Source organism: Anas acuta, chromosome 4 (assembly GCF_963932015.1).
Source record: "Anas acuta chromosome 4, bAnaAcu1.1, whole genome shotgun sequence".
NCBI lineage: Eukaryota > Metazoa > Chordata > Aves > Anseriformes > Anatidae > Anas > Anas acuta.
The window spans coordinates 45,923,671-45,938,614 of NC_088982.1; the positions used below are offsets into that span (position 1 = coordinate 45,923,671).

At 33.6% G+C, this 14,944-nt stretch overlaps 2 long non-coding RNA genes across 2 annotated transcripts in view; one reads left to right on the forward strand and one right to left on the reverse strand.

The window, feature by feature from the left end:
• The window catches only part of LOC137856099 (uncharacterized), a 272,780-nt gene that overhangs the window by 94,586 nt on the left and 163,250 nt on the right, over nt 1–14,944 (forward strand). The window lies entirely within an intron of this gene.
• Nucleotides 1–14,944, reverse strand: part of LOC137856101 (uncharacterized) — a 51,515-nt gene that overhangs the window by 27,747 nt on the left and 8,824 nt on the right. The gene's annotated exons all lie outside the window — the stretch shown is intronic.

Genomic DNA, 14,944 nt, shown 5'->3' on the forward strand with positions numbered 1-14,944 from the left:
AAAAGTAATTTTGCACAATAATATAGTTCAAAATTACCTGTTCTCATTTTTGTCACTGAAAATATTTTTTTCTAATGAACAAATCTTCCCATAATATATACTGGTCAGAATATCTCACATTCTGTAGCATTTAGGAGTGAATTTTGATTTTCAGGGCATACAGTTCTTAGCAAACTGGTCACGGTGTTTGCCTGGAAATACCTTTCCTTCATTCTGCAGAGCTTACAGAGTACATCCTCTCAACTCATGGATGGCAACAAGAGGTGGTCAGAAAGCCATGTGCTCGTTTTTTTCTATCCACTGCTATCTTTTCGGTTTTGGCTTTTTGTTATTGTTTTGTTTTGATGAAGAAGCAGGTGTAATATGACTTTCTGAATGTTCCTGTAAACAAAAATTAATGGGATAAAATGTTCATAGGCAAATTGACATGGAAATGTTCTCTAAGAAAGTTGTACAGTTGCTATACAGAAAAGTGCCAGTGATTGGTATCCAGGGTAAAGAGAACTAATCTATAGCAAGCTTGTGTAAATCCTGACTTAAAGCTTGATCATGACATTTTCTAGCATTTTTGGAAGGAGATGCAATATAAATGTGGAGCAAAGTAGGGACAGGTTAAGAGTTAGTCTACTCTACCATGCGACACAGGAGTGCATGGCACACTAACCAGTACTAAAAGAGATGATCTAAAACCGGTATCTTCTTCACACATGTACTATATACAGAAAATTATTCCCAATTCAGGAAGACCTCAGTTTAATTAAGCACTGTGTGGTCACACACATTTGTTGCCTCTGAATCTTGTACCAGCTAGCTTTGTATTTGAAGTAGTACTGAATAATCAGATCCAAACTGCATTCTGCATGCTGCTCATAATTTTGTTGACCTTAATCATGTTTTTTTTTTTTTATTTTTTTTTTAATTTCCTCTAGTCATTAAAAGAGCTTCATACATGTATATTATTGTACTTTCCAATTGTATATCTTTTTTTTGAGATACTTAGCCTACAATATTTGAGGTAGGACAAACCAGGAATTTTATAATGGTGGTCACATTTTACTTTTCCTCACTAACCATAATTTATATCTTCAGCTTGCCTTTTTGATTGCTGTTCAGTAAGCTGAAATTTTCAGAGAATGGTTAATAATAACCCTACTATTTAACATCTGTAGAGGCAATGTTCAGCTTAGATCCCATGGTTTTATATGTGGGATTATAACAGTTCAATATGTATCCAACATTCAGTATAACTTGTCTAGTTAACTAGACAACTGTTTGATCTGGATAGGCTGGACCAATGGGCTGAGGTCAACTGTATGAAGTTCAACAAGGCCAAGTGCTGGGTCCTGCACCTGGGGCACAATAACCCCAAGCAGAGCTACAGGCTGGGAGATGAGTGGTTGGAAAGCTGCCAGGCGGAGAAGGTCCTGGAAGTATTGGTAGATAGTCGGCTGAATATGAGCCAGCAGTGTGCTCAGGTGGCCAAGAAGGCCAACAGCATCCTGGCTTGTATAAGAAGCAGTGTGGCCAGCAGGGCTAGGGAGGTGATCGTCCCCCTGTACTCGGCTCTGGTGAGGCCGCACCTCGAGTGTGTGTTCAGTTTTGGGCCCCTCGCTACAAGAAGGACATCGAGGTGCTCAAGCGAGTCCAGAGAAGGGCGATGAAGCTGGTGAGGGGTCTGGAGAACAAATCCTACAAGGAGCGGCTGAGGGAGCTGGGCTTGTTCAGCCTGGAGAAGAGGAGGCTCAGGGGTGACCTTATCGCTCTTTATAAGAACATTAAAGGAGGCTGTAGCGAGGTGGGGGTTGGTCTATTCTCCCGTGTCGCTGGTGACAGGACGAGGGGGAACAGGCTAAAGTTGCGCCAGGAGTGTTTTATGTTGGATATTAGGAAGAACTTCTTTACTGAGTGGGTTGTGAGGCATTGGATGGGCTGCTCATGGAAGTGGTGGAGTCACCATCCCTGGAGGTCTTTAAAAGACATTTAGATGTTGAATTTAGCAATATGATTTAGTAGAGTTAGTGTTAGGTCAGAGGTTGGACTTGATGATTTTGAGGTCTCTTCTGACCTAGACAATTCTGTGATTCTGTGATAACAGTATTCTTGGTAACTTTGGCACCTTGCTATTGAGTCTCTTCTATTCCTAGGAAGTTTAACAGTATAGTTCTAATTTCCATCACTGTGGATTTTTATTCCCAACATCTTTTCCGTAAGTTCTAGCCATGTAATTGCCAATGCACAGACCTTCTCTGTTTTTTTTCATGGATGCTTAGATTCCTTAATATCTATTGATAAGGGAACTTGTCAAAGCTATTTCAAAGACCAAGATAACTCTGTTGGTCTGATCTCTCTTCAACATGCTTATTATCTCTTTCAGAGAACTGCAAAGGATTTTCAGGGTATTTCTCATTAGAGATTTGTTTCAACTATTCTTCAGTATGTTTATTCATATGATATTTTTATTCTTATACCTATTAACACAATCTATTAATTGTTAATATAATGTTAATAAATTATGTTATCTTGATCATCTTTTCTGAGTAGGTGAATGATTGATTTTTTCCATTTAAAGCTTCTCAGTGTTAATACTAGGAGCAATGACTGGGGCTGGTGTTAAGATACCGGTATTATAACTATAAATACAATTTATATGTAGTCCAAATATTGTTAAAGATGTCATAACTGTTCTTTAATATGGCTATAGCATGATTTGTTGTTACAATTATTCCCTTTTACTGAGGTTTTGTAATGTTTCAATAAAACATTACACAAATGAGTAAAGTCAGCCAGGCAGGTGGCTATTAAATAGGGACTGCTTATTTCAGTGCTGTTTGACTTGAAACCAGGAAGTGAAAAAGAATTGAACATTCACATTGACTGAAATACAGTCTTATTTTGGAAGGAACTTATTTTCTAAGTAAATCTTTTCTTATGTAACAAGCTTCTTAAAGCTGACACAAATGGAATATTTAATTAAGCCAATTGGTCTATGATTCTTTGTCCTTCTTTTCTCCATTTTGAAAAGTAGATACCACAGTGCACCTTTCCTGTCTACCAAGACTTCTTGGAGAATATTACTAATGGCTCTGATAAGTCATTGGTGGTTTGATGCAATACTGGAAAATGAAGTCTGTCATGCCCAGTCACTTTGAAAACATCTGATTTATCTAGATATGATTCAATCTGTTCTTTCCTTACCCAGTACGGATGTTACACCTTAGATACAGGTATGAACAGTCATAGCAAAATTGAAGTAGAATTTTAGATTTTTTTTTTAATACAGGTTGACTAACATAACACAATAAATGCTTTTGATTTTTTTAAAAGTGGATTATCAATTCTGTATTAGAACATATTACCAGCATAAATTCAACTTCAGTTAATCCAGAAATTTCTCAAGGCTAAAAACAAGTTAGCAATCAACCTAAATCATATCATCTCTATAACCCTTATATCACAATTCTCTTAACTTGGAAGAGAAGAACACCTTTTGATACATATTCAGATTTCATATATAAACTCAGTCTAAGAATCCCTGTTCTGCAGTGTCAGTAGAACTGCTGTTTTAGACTTTTTTTTTCAATCAGTAGGATCAAATCTATTACAGTTTTCATTTTGCAAACTAGTATTCCTCTTCCATGTCCACGAAAGTGTTTTACAGTACTTCTTTGTAATATTTCAGAATTTGAATCATATGAGTTATAAGCATGAAACTGAGGCTTTCCTATCCTGAATCTTGCATTACTCTTCTTTGCAGGTGAAATTAATGCTGTAAAAGGTTAAAACATATATATATATATATATATATATATATATATATATATATATATATATATATACATTGATTTATTAAAATTAGAGTGCTGTTTTGCAGTCCTTTCTTAATAGATATAAGTATCCATGAAATGTAATAAGCACTAGGGAATCAAATTCTATTGTTTCTTTTTAATCACATTCCTTTCTCACTGTTCTCTTTCTTTCATGTTTTACTTGCAAGAAAAACTTATATTAACTAGAGAAACTTTTATTTGATAGAGCATTAACAAATACTCCTAATTAGATGTTAAAATTCTGTATATAATTCACCTTAAGTTGCTTTCTAAGTAACTTAAGCAAAGTCTATGAAAATAACAATACAACTTAAGCAGTGTTGCCCACAAAACATGTTTGTACCAGTTTTGACTAAACAGTTTCAGATCTTAATGAATGCAGTTTTTTTTTTGTTTTTTTTTTTTTTTTTTCAAAGACCAGGACTTGTGAATCTTACCCTTGATTTTTGATTATTATTGAATGATCTGAAAAAGAGGTGTCATTCATAGCTGTGCAAAACTTGGTGGTGTGCAAAACTTGCCTTTATGCTCATTGAATTTTACTTTGTGTTTGGATTCAGTTGGATAGATACCAGAACTCTAAGCAAAATATTGGTTTCACCCAATTTCACACTGAAACCATGCAAAACCCACAAAATCTTGAGTGTTCTTGATGTGAAAATGTGAAGTAGATTGGCCCAAGTTCACACAAAATGTATATGAACCTTTCAGTGAATGTGGGCTGAGTTCCCAGTTTGTAATGAAACAATGAAACATTAAGCCAAGCAGTTTTTTTTTTTTTTTTTTTTTTTTTTTTTTGTGTGTGTGTGTCTTTGTTTTTATTGTAGGAGTTTTGCTTAGAACCCCATATCAACACATTTCCAATACGTTAAAAGTAAACTTGTACTTCTGTTCATAGCCTTCAATATACGTGATTCCTTTTTCAGTAGAAATTGGAGGAAATTGTTGGATGGGAGTCCTTTTGTCATTTAACAGAATGTTTTGTATTCAGGAGTTCATCTTCTTTTTCTTCATCTGTCCTTTTCCTTCAACATTAAGCTTTATTCACAATTTCATAGTAAAGAGAAATGCCTGTGCCTAGATATTCTATTGCATTTTTAGTTTATCTGTTAACTGGGGCATGTCCTCAGTCACTGATGGTTCAAGGGGTTCAGTGCAATAATTATTGTGAATTCCTACCTCATTTGATAACTAAAATCTTCCTTTTACTGTTACAAATTTTATGATTATTATTTCTGGCTGGAGAAATGTTTTGATGGAGGGTGTGAATGTTTACCTTTGTGGAGAAAATGAGATAAGCTAACCAGTGATAGAAAAATGCTGCCTGTCAGTAATTTTGACAAGCAAGGGCAGTTTTGTTCACCAATTGAAAAAAAAAATCAATTTTAATCTGTTTTAATTATGTTCTAAATTACCAAAAAAGTCTAGTGAAAGGAGTATCTCAGGTGAAAAAAAATATTTTTGCTTTCATAGTGGGGCTAATGAACTATTTTCTCGGGTCAACTAGTGTTTTAACAATATTATTATTAAAAAAAAAAAGTGAATGAAGTGCTGGTTATATGTGAGTTATTGATTACTGCCCTGATGAATGCTGAAAATCTATATTCTCTTTTTAATGGAAAAGAAATATAGAGGGATTTAAACTGCTAAATTGTGTCCCAACCCCTTTAATAGGACAGTAACTTAATTACAGGGAATAAATTCTCTAAAATAACTTAATGAAAAGTTAAATTGTGTCAGAAGAGGTATTGCAGCCTGTTTTGGTGAAGTTCTGTTTCATCAGTCTAATGAAAGCTACTTCAGGTGTGTCTCAGCTATTAAAAGGCAAAAATATGAGAACTGTCAACTGGTGCTATGGAAAAAAATAATAAAATAAGGAATGTAAATAACTGTATGAGTAATACAGTATTGTGATTGCAGTTTTCATGGAGATTCAATGGCAGAAAAGTTTCAATTTAGTAGCTGTTTTGTGATCCAGAGAGTGTGAGGTCTTGCATACAATTTCTAAGTAAGCCAATAGCTACAGGTATTATCATCAGTGAAAAAAGAAAAATAAAATAAAAATCCCATTCTAGGTAGAAACAAAAAAATACTCAATTACAGAATGATTATCTATATGGCCCTCGTTTTTGCCTGTGCTGAGATTTGAAAAGATTCATCTGATGATGGAATATGTTGTCTTTAATGTTTGCTTTTAAATCTGTAGTAGTATTATATTCCAACCTAAATATTTATGTTGGGAGTTCAGTGTGGTGATTATGCTGGGCTAATCACCACAATATGCTTATCACACATTTTGTGGCACTTGAATTTCATTAGAGTGGTTTCAAAAATGTATAGCTTTATAGAATTTATAAAACTGGATATTTATTGTTTTACTATATTGCTTATTTTACAATATTGCTATTATTTCTTAGTCTTAAAAGAGATTTATTTTTTTTCCTTAATAGGGATTTTTTGCAAGTTTCTGTTGAACTGAAAATAAGTGAAAATTACATGCATTTATAATGAAAAAAGATCTTTTATTTAGGAAAAGCTCTTTTCAAAGCTGTCACTAATTTCTGTTGTGACTGGGTGAAAGCTTGGATAGAAATTGATACTTTTGGTACTTTTTCATTCTAGAAACCCCCAACTATCTTTTAAGTGTCTTCTGACGAAGGTTGCTGGATTTTAACTCCCCATGTGTGGAACACGATTCTTAGCTCAGAGAGAATGCTACAGATTGACTAGATCCTTCACTTGGAGGACTGTGTTGAGTGAGGCCTGGCTCTGTGCTCTTGTTATACACCCCTTAGTGCACCTGGTTTGGCCCAGATCTCATACAACGATGCTTTCTAATGGTTTGAAGCATATGATGGAGAACACTTGCCCCAGCTCAGTGAATTTTTATGTCTTTGTCTGTTAGTCAGCACTGTCCTCTTGTATCTATCCTTTCTTTTGGCCACAATGAAATCTACTTTTAAAATAGTTTTCTGATCCTTGTTGTTCATTTGATCTGAGTAGCTTAATCTGTTGAACATAAAATTGCCAGTGATTCGGGTTACTGTAAAACTAATTTACTATTAGTTGTTCTAGAAAAAATACGCTCTTTTTGGAATAATACAGCTAACTATGTCATAATAAAATCACATTAACTTTTTCAAAGGTTTTGCACAGGTAGAAAAGTTAATTTTAATTGTCACATGGTTTCAGAAAAACGCACTGTGCAACAGAAAAAAAAAACATATTCACACTAGCTTCTGGATAAAGCGCCATTTGATGTGTGAAAAATAATGTTTAATTTGTCATTAAGCTATTAGACTTGCTAGATCCAAATACATAGATATATGCACTGAGTGATAAAACTGTTTGTCACATGTCAATATGGTTTTGTCATAACTAAACTTAATCTGAAATAGTGTGTTTATGTTTGTGTTGGGTCAGGAGAACTGTAGAAATGAGTGCTATCTCTATCTCTATTTTTGTCATCAAAGTGCTGCGTGACCTGGAGCAAGTCCACCTAATTTGTGTGTAAATTCTCATATTTACAACAAGAGGGTCATGTTACTCAAACTTCTTTTTATAAAGGGCTTTGATGAAAAGAATGCTCAGAGCTAAATATTAATCACTGTTATTGCTGTTAGAGGTGTGGATTTCAAATCTGGATTCTATTAAATTAGCAATGGATTTCACAGTAGCATGTAATTGGACAATTGTAAAGAATATCTAGCAGATTGCTTTCCTTCTGTCTACCAGAAGGACAGACTTCATATCCTTTGCCTTTTTCAATGACTGCAAAGTTTACTCTTCAATGACATTCAAGAAGATAATTTACACAGTTTTCAGTTGTTTAAAGTAATTTTTTGGGTGATACTGAAGTATTTTTTGTTTGTTTGTTTTTGTTACTGTTTTACTAAACTTTTCAGTGTTACCAGTAAGTCTCTCTATTGTTCTAAATGAACTCAAATTCCTATATATACCACTTACATATATTTAGGTCTTCACCGGAGTTCTGGAGTTGGTGGTTGCTTTTCTTCTTGTACATCAGAATGCCAACCCTGTTTCAGGTTCTGTTTTCTACAGGTTGCTCTACAGCACTTTTTTTTTTTTTTTTTTCCTGAACTCTTTCTAATTGATCCACTTAAATGTAATACATGCAATACTCCAGTAGGGACTTCATCAGTAACATGTATAGAGGGTTTAAATGCTGTTTTTAGTGTATGAGGTCTGATCTTATGTTTACAGTGGGCTAAATCACACATAGCTATTAGTACTATGGTAAACAGTTGCAACAGAAATAAAGGGTGTGATCCTTGTACTTTATTTTGCTTCTGCAGAGAGAAGGAATGTAGAGGAATGTAAACAATTTTTTCAATGCCTAAAATAAAATATTAGCTCCACTGTATCAAAAAAAAAAAAAAAAAAGAATGTTTTTTTGCCAGAATTAAGATTAAATTCCAGGAATTTCCTATTTCTTCTTTGACTTGGGTTTTGGAAGGGGAAGACAAAGGACAAAAATAGTAAGGTACTCATTTGTCTTCATCATCAAAATACTGATATAAAACAGAATCTTTTCCTTTTGCTGACTTGCTCCACTAGCTCTTGCTTGGGTCCATGGGAACCATGGTTCTGTACCCTTCCTCTGTGAGTACATCAATACTCCATGTAGCATTTGCTGCATGAAGATGCATATCTTGTTCCAACATGCATTCTCTTGTGCTGCTCAAGTGATATTTTTGAGGGCAGATCTAAAGCAGCTAAATTCCTTAGTATCTTAGGAAAGTGGAGACTGTCCTACAGAATGCAGTGGATGATTTCTTTAAGAGGATAGAGACAGATAAATTGGATCCATTCCAAATGTACATTTTTCCTTGCCCATGCTGGCACAAAAATATGCATGCACATGCAGTATTCACTCTTTAGATGTTGTAGAGAATTGTTATCCCATAATCCCAGCATCCTGTTTTCTGTATTTGTGTTTCTCAGATGAATATTCATTTTGTTTGTTTTTACCTTTGTGAACTACTATGGTACTGCCATGAGCTTAGATGCTTGCTTTGTACACTACAGTACAGCAGTTACACTCATTGTTGAAGCAAGAAAAAATACAAAATTCTCTAGTAAGCAGAATTAGGTGGAGTTCCAGTTAGGGTAAGCAAATATGTAGGAATGGTGATTGCTTGAGAAAGAGAGAGGGACAGGGAGGTGTTAATCTGCCTGGTTAATTTTATTAAAACCAAAAATTTGGATGCTATAATCTTTATTCATCCAGTATCTCCTGTGCAGCTACTAGCACCTAAAATTTAAGTCTAAAAATTTAAGATTATTAAAATTGGATTGCCTAGAAATTTACTCACAGCTTCATTGAAATCATTTAAAAATACCATGCAAATTTCCCACTGTTTATAACTTGAGGCACTCCTCAAGTAGTTTTAGGTGGAATTAAATGAAGGTGCTAAATGAAGGTTCCCATTTTTTCCTTTTCAGGATTGGATCCTTGGTATTTATGTGTGTTCTCTTGCTCTGTTCTACATCTGTATCTCCATACAATAAAAGAACATAATATGGGGTATAAGCAGTGAACTGGATAATGCACTACTTTGATCTTTTTTCCTATGAAACCTTAATCTATCTGAACATTAGGCTTTTCACACTACATTAATTAGATCACTATAGTAATTAATATTAGTTAGTGAATATTTAACATTAGTCATGATTTTAACATGAAACTGAAGATCTTTCATCTTTTGTTACCTTATTTATTCTTAGTAATGTTAAATTTAATTAACAGTTCTGCTTGTTAAGAAAATTATGACTATTAGGGACAATGGCTATGAGAGAAAAACAAGCAATAACATTTTGCTTCATGTAACAGATCTTTCTACTACTACCTACTCAGAGCTAGTATACATATATTTGCTGTTATAACTTCGCACCTGTGTTACAAAAAGTTGTCTTTCAGGTGCAAATTGTGAACAAATTGAAACCACATTTACTTAACTAGATTCTCACTAGAAACTTTTGATTCTTTATTGAATTCTTTTTCCATCCATCACTTCCTATAACTACATTTTTTTAAAAGGCAGCCTGACTATTCCGCTCTATTTAGTATATGAACAAAATGAAAGCAACTAAAAGATTAGTAATAATTATTCCATTCATCTGTAGTAGTTCTTAATGGTTATTATTCTATTTTTCTTTATTTAATGGAACTATTCAGTTAGTCTCACAATGTATGATATGATTTTGACAGTAATAAAAAAAGAATCAGAAAAATCACAGCACACCTTCAATATATACTTTAATGTAACACAACCATAATATGATAAGCAGTTCTCTTGAGATTGCTACTTGCTGGAGCAATGTGCTGTAATTAACTAAATTATAACAAATCCGAAGGAGGTAGTAGTGAGTTATCTTGAAACACTATAAACCGGTCATGTTGAGAAACAAATAGGCCGAACCAAAAATGATTATCTGCAACTAATTAAGATGATATGGAGACACACATTTACAAACTAAATGGTAATGGACTTTCTTTTTCTTTAATGAAAATCTTGATGCAGTTCATTAAGACTGTGATTTTGTTGTTAAATATTTGCTTGTATTTTTTAATACTTAGTGTTTAGAAAAGGGAATATAAAACTTTAAATCTGGCACACTGTAAAACTTTGTTTATTTCATCCTAAATTTAATTTCACATACTGTGTATGTCAGTGGTAGGACAGAAGTATTGTTAATGAGTTGGCCAGTATGTTGAATTCACTCACTTATTTAAAGTGATACATTAAGTTTCAAGTTCTCTTTGCCAGCTTTGCTCAGAACAGTAGCTAATTAAAACTTGGCAGTAGAGCTATGATTGAAACTTTGGCATGATATCCCTCCAAAAGCAATTCAGAAGTATAACACATAATAAAATGTGATGTTGTATGTGTTGGCAATTAAGTCTTAACTTTCCGTCAGTTTTGATTATTTTATTGAATACTAATGATAACTAATGTAACTCTTAGTGATGTTTCAGTTATCATTCTTTTCTTCTACAGAAATCATTCTGTATTTTCCTATAAAATACAGATTTTCCAACTTGTTATTTTGTCATTCTACAATGTTTCAATGCATTAATTGTGGCAAAGAAATAGACTTCATGTCCCATGTATGTTTGTGCAAGAAGATGAAATATCTCACAAATGATATAAGCCATTTCATACTTTTTTTTTTTTTTTTAAATATTTGGAGGGGTAGGGAGAATTTGATTCTGTCATCTTCAGCTGAATAATGTTTGAAAAATAAAGGCCTCCTTTCTTTATGTGCATAGGCTGCTTTAAATATCTAAACATTTAAATATATAAACATCTAAATTTTTCCAGGACTAGGGAAGTCCTCAAATACTGGTACACAGCATTACCTGAACTTGACTGAAATTATTATTAAGCGGAGGTTTTCTCTCAACAGACAGCAGATATAGCCATAGAAGGTCAGTGTTAATCATCAGTGTTATCTTTTGTGGTGCATAGATACCAGGGTGGCTGTGTTTACAGAGTTTGAGCAGATTCTTGGTATTTATGCAAAAAAAATAAACATTTGTGAGTTTTTATTTTTTTTTATCATAAAAGAGAGCCCCACTAGCACATATTGACTGTAGCTCAAAAATGACAAGACTATCTGAAAGGAGTGTGTCTCTCAATTTTATTAAAAATAAAATAATCATAAATTAGAAATTAATAATTTAGAATATTTAATTAATTTCATCTTTCTTACTGTTTTAAAATATAAAATCAAAACTTATTCCAAAAAATATTTAAAAATTGTAGGAAAGGAGAATGTACTCCTTCTCAATTATTGCCATGAACATCATATTTCTATAGAATAAAATCTTTGTCTGCTTTCAGACTTGACTTAATTTACTGTAGAGGTGACCAAAATCAATCAATGATGCTTTGCATCTTTTGTTGCTCACTGTTCTGTTTGTTTGTCTCTACTTGATCGTTTCATACTTTCTATCCTTAGAAACACTTTCGGCCTTCCTCTGAATGTCCAATATTTTATAGGGAGTTTCTAAGAAAGAAGTGTACATTTTCCAATCATAAATGATTCAAATATAGCCTTATTAGGTACCAGCATTGGTTGGTATGGAATATTGATCTGTACATTTTACTTCTTGACTGTTGTCTGACGGGTTTCCTTCACACTAGTCTGCTTCAGAAGAAAGAATAGTTCTGATTCTCCTGTAGACGGAATTCTCCCAAGCTTTTCAGTGATGGTAGTTTCAGTGTAAGCCTATTCTCTATCATCAAATTTTACTTGTCCATAGCCCTGAGTTTGGTTCACTAGTGAACTAACAAAGATAATAGATATCTTAGCCCATTTTGGGGAGAAAAAAAAAAAAAAAAAAGCAGATTATCATGTGTATCCCCAGTGATAACTGCAATTGAAGACTTTCCAGGACTGTATACATGTATGTGCATCTTTATTGACATAGCGATAGAATTCATCTTGATCAAACATAAGCCACTGTTCTGACATCAAGAAGCTAAGACTTGAAGTCTCAGATTTGGAATCATTTATGAGTATTCGGAAGTGGAGCAAGGAGGTTCCTGTATAGGTTTTGAAAGACTAAGTACTTGGTAGGGGAACTACCTAAACAAAAGGAAACATAGAGAAAAAAATCCACATCAAATCCTGTTTTAGAGGTGCAGGAAAACCCTTCCCTCTCTAGTCAGGCTCAGCCATGGCAATCCTTCTTTCAGAAAACTGAAAAGGATTTATCGCTTTATTTTTAAAAAAATAAATACACAAATTCTGCATTTTTTTCCCTGATTAAAAAATAATCTAATGGCAGGCTTGTCCTAATTTGCTTTTTCTGTATAAAATTGTGATCTCTGCTATTTGTGATCTCATGTCTTACTTTACAAAAAATAACCACCATATCAAATGGAGAACTGAACCTTCAGAGCAAGAGTTACTACACAGTTAAATCTCCTAGCCACCAAGTTACAGAATCTCTCTTGAGCTTGGCTCTGCTGATTTCATTCTCATGTAATGTGACAGGTTCAACTTGATGAATGGGCATTGTTTTTTAATTAAAATAGATGCAAATTGAATGGATTTGTACAGCAGCTAGTCTTGAAAGCAGCTAGTCTCAACCCTACAAAAGTTGTGGCGGTTTGGGGTGTGCTCAGAAACATTTCTGTAGACTCTGGGAAGCTTTGAAGGGAAGCATATAGCACAATCTAAAGAGCACAAGCACAGTTTTGTGGGGAATGTGCTCAAGTTCCACTGAAGTATGTGCTTTTAAAAGTTATTTACCTACTGAAGGTCATTTATTCAGAACCTCACATAATTTTTAAAGCTAAAGAAGAAAAATATTTATTGAGAAGAGTAACTATAAAGAAACTGGAGAACAAACTAGCCACAAAAGCTGGTAAACTTTATCATTGCTGAAGTTTGATGTGGCTGAATTAAGCATCAGTATTAGGGATACAGTTATGCTCTACAGAATGTGATGAATCAGACTAAGAAAAAAACTGCTGGTATTTTCTTGTTCTACAGCTGTCTAACACTGTGGCTTTTGCTTAAATTTTCCTGTCTGTGACATCAACCCATTTGTCATTGCTACTTCTACTTATTTTTCTTGTCGTTATTTGTGAATGTCCTTACAGAACCAGTCTTCAGTATTGCATTGCTTTTAACCCTTTCCTTGTGCCTTTCCTCATGACGTTCAATTCTCCAGATGGTATGTAATTTTCTTTAATATTATGGTAATATTATTTTTTTCTGTCATCTGAAGTAACAAGTGTTGCCATCCTCAATGATATTTATGTACTTGCTAAGCTTCCATGACATGCATATATGACGTTGCATTTCAAAAGCTTCAATTATTTCCCCATCTTTTGCCATCTGGATTCATTTTACTGACCTAACTTGATATAGCGTGTTATAATCCCTCAGTCTCAAGTGCTTTTTAATCACATGAACATAAAGCAGACTTTTGCCATTATTTTCTAAATGATATTCCTGCCCTCAGAAATTGAAAATTAAGTAGAAGGATGAACTGTGTCCTCCTATATTTATAAATAAATTGGAAAATGCCTATTTTTAAGTGATTAGGATTTTAGTTTCTTTTACCTAGTATCTAGTTCAAAACTGAGTATGCATAATACCTCTTAAAACTAACTTGCTTTTCTAACAAGTGAAATAAGAATATCTTCTTGATTTTTATTTTAATTTTTTATTTTTTTTTACAACTCATTAATGAGGCTATTATGAAACATTTTTATTCATAGAATTATTTTTTATCTGTACAAATAGGGGAAATGGTAGAGTGTATGTGATATTATACAATGTTTCCATTTAGAGAGAAAATTGTGAAAGATAGCAACGACATACTTTACCTGCATCTATATTTGTAGGTGTATATTACTATCTTGTATTCATTTTGGCCTTATTTTGCTGCATTGCTGTAACTGTAATTACCTGTTAAAGTGAGATTGCTTTGAACCACATGTCCAGATCCAAATTCCTCTGGTCATTAAATGGATTGAGAGTATGAGTCTGGGTACAAAGCAGACAGTTTTTTTTAATTAATACCCATAAATGTAAGGCAAGACTTCTGAACTTTAATCATGGTTCTCTTCCATGTGATGTTGCTAACAGCAGTCGTTTCTGAAACTTTACTGGTTCTAAGAATCAGTATCACACAGTGGGAGTGCAAGAAAGAGAGAGATGGCATTTATTTTCAGATCAACAATCTAATAGTGCCATTGAAACATTCAAGAAGCTTGGATATTCTTTGCAGAACTTGATCACGATTGGAAAAAAAAACAGATTGACAACAATTTTTTTAGCAATCACTTATTTTCTGATGGCTAATCACATTAATAGCTTCCAGTTACTCTTCATGAAAAAGAATTAAGGAGGGGAAGAAATTTAATGAAATTTGATGTGCCAGGATGAATACTTTCTTTTTTCTATCTTTCTCTCTTCAGGTTCCCTTTGAAAACCTTTTTCCCCTCTTCTCACTGTCATTTCAGCCAAGACGTACTCTAAGCTTCACGAGCGTTTGGTCTGTGGTTAAAACTGAAAGGAAGCTTTCTTTTTTCTTTAGTGGAGATTACACAGAAAATTCTTACCTTAGACAT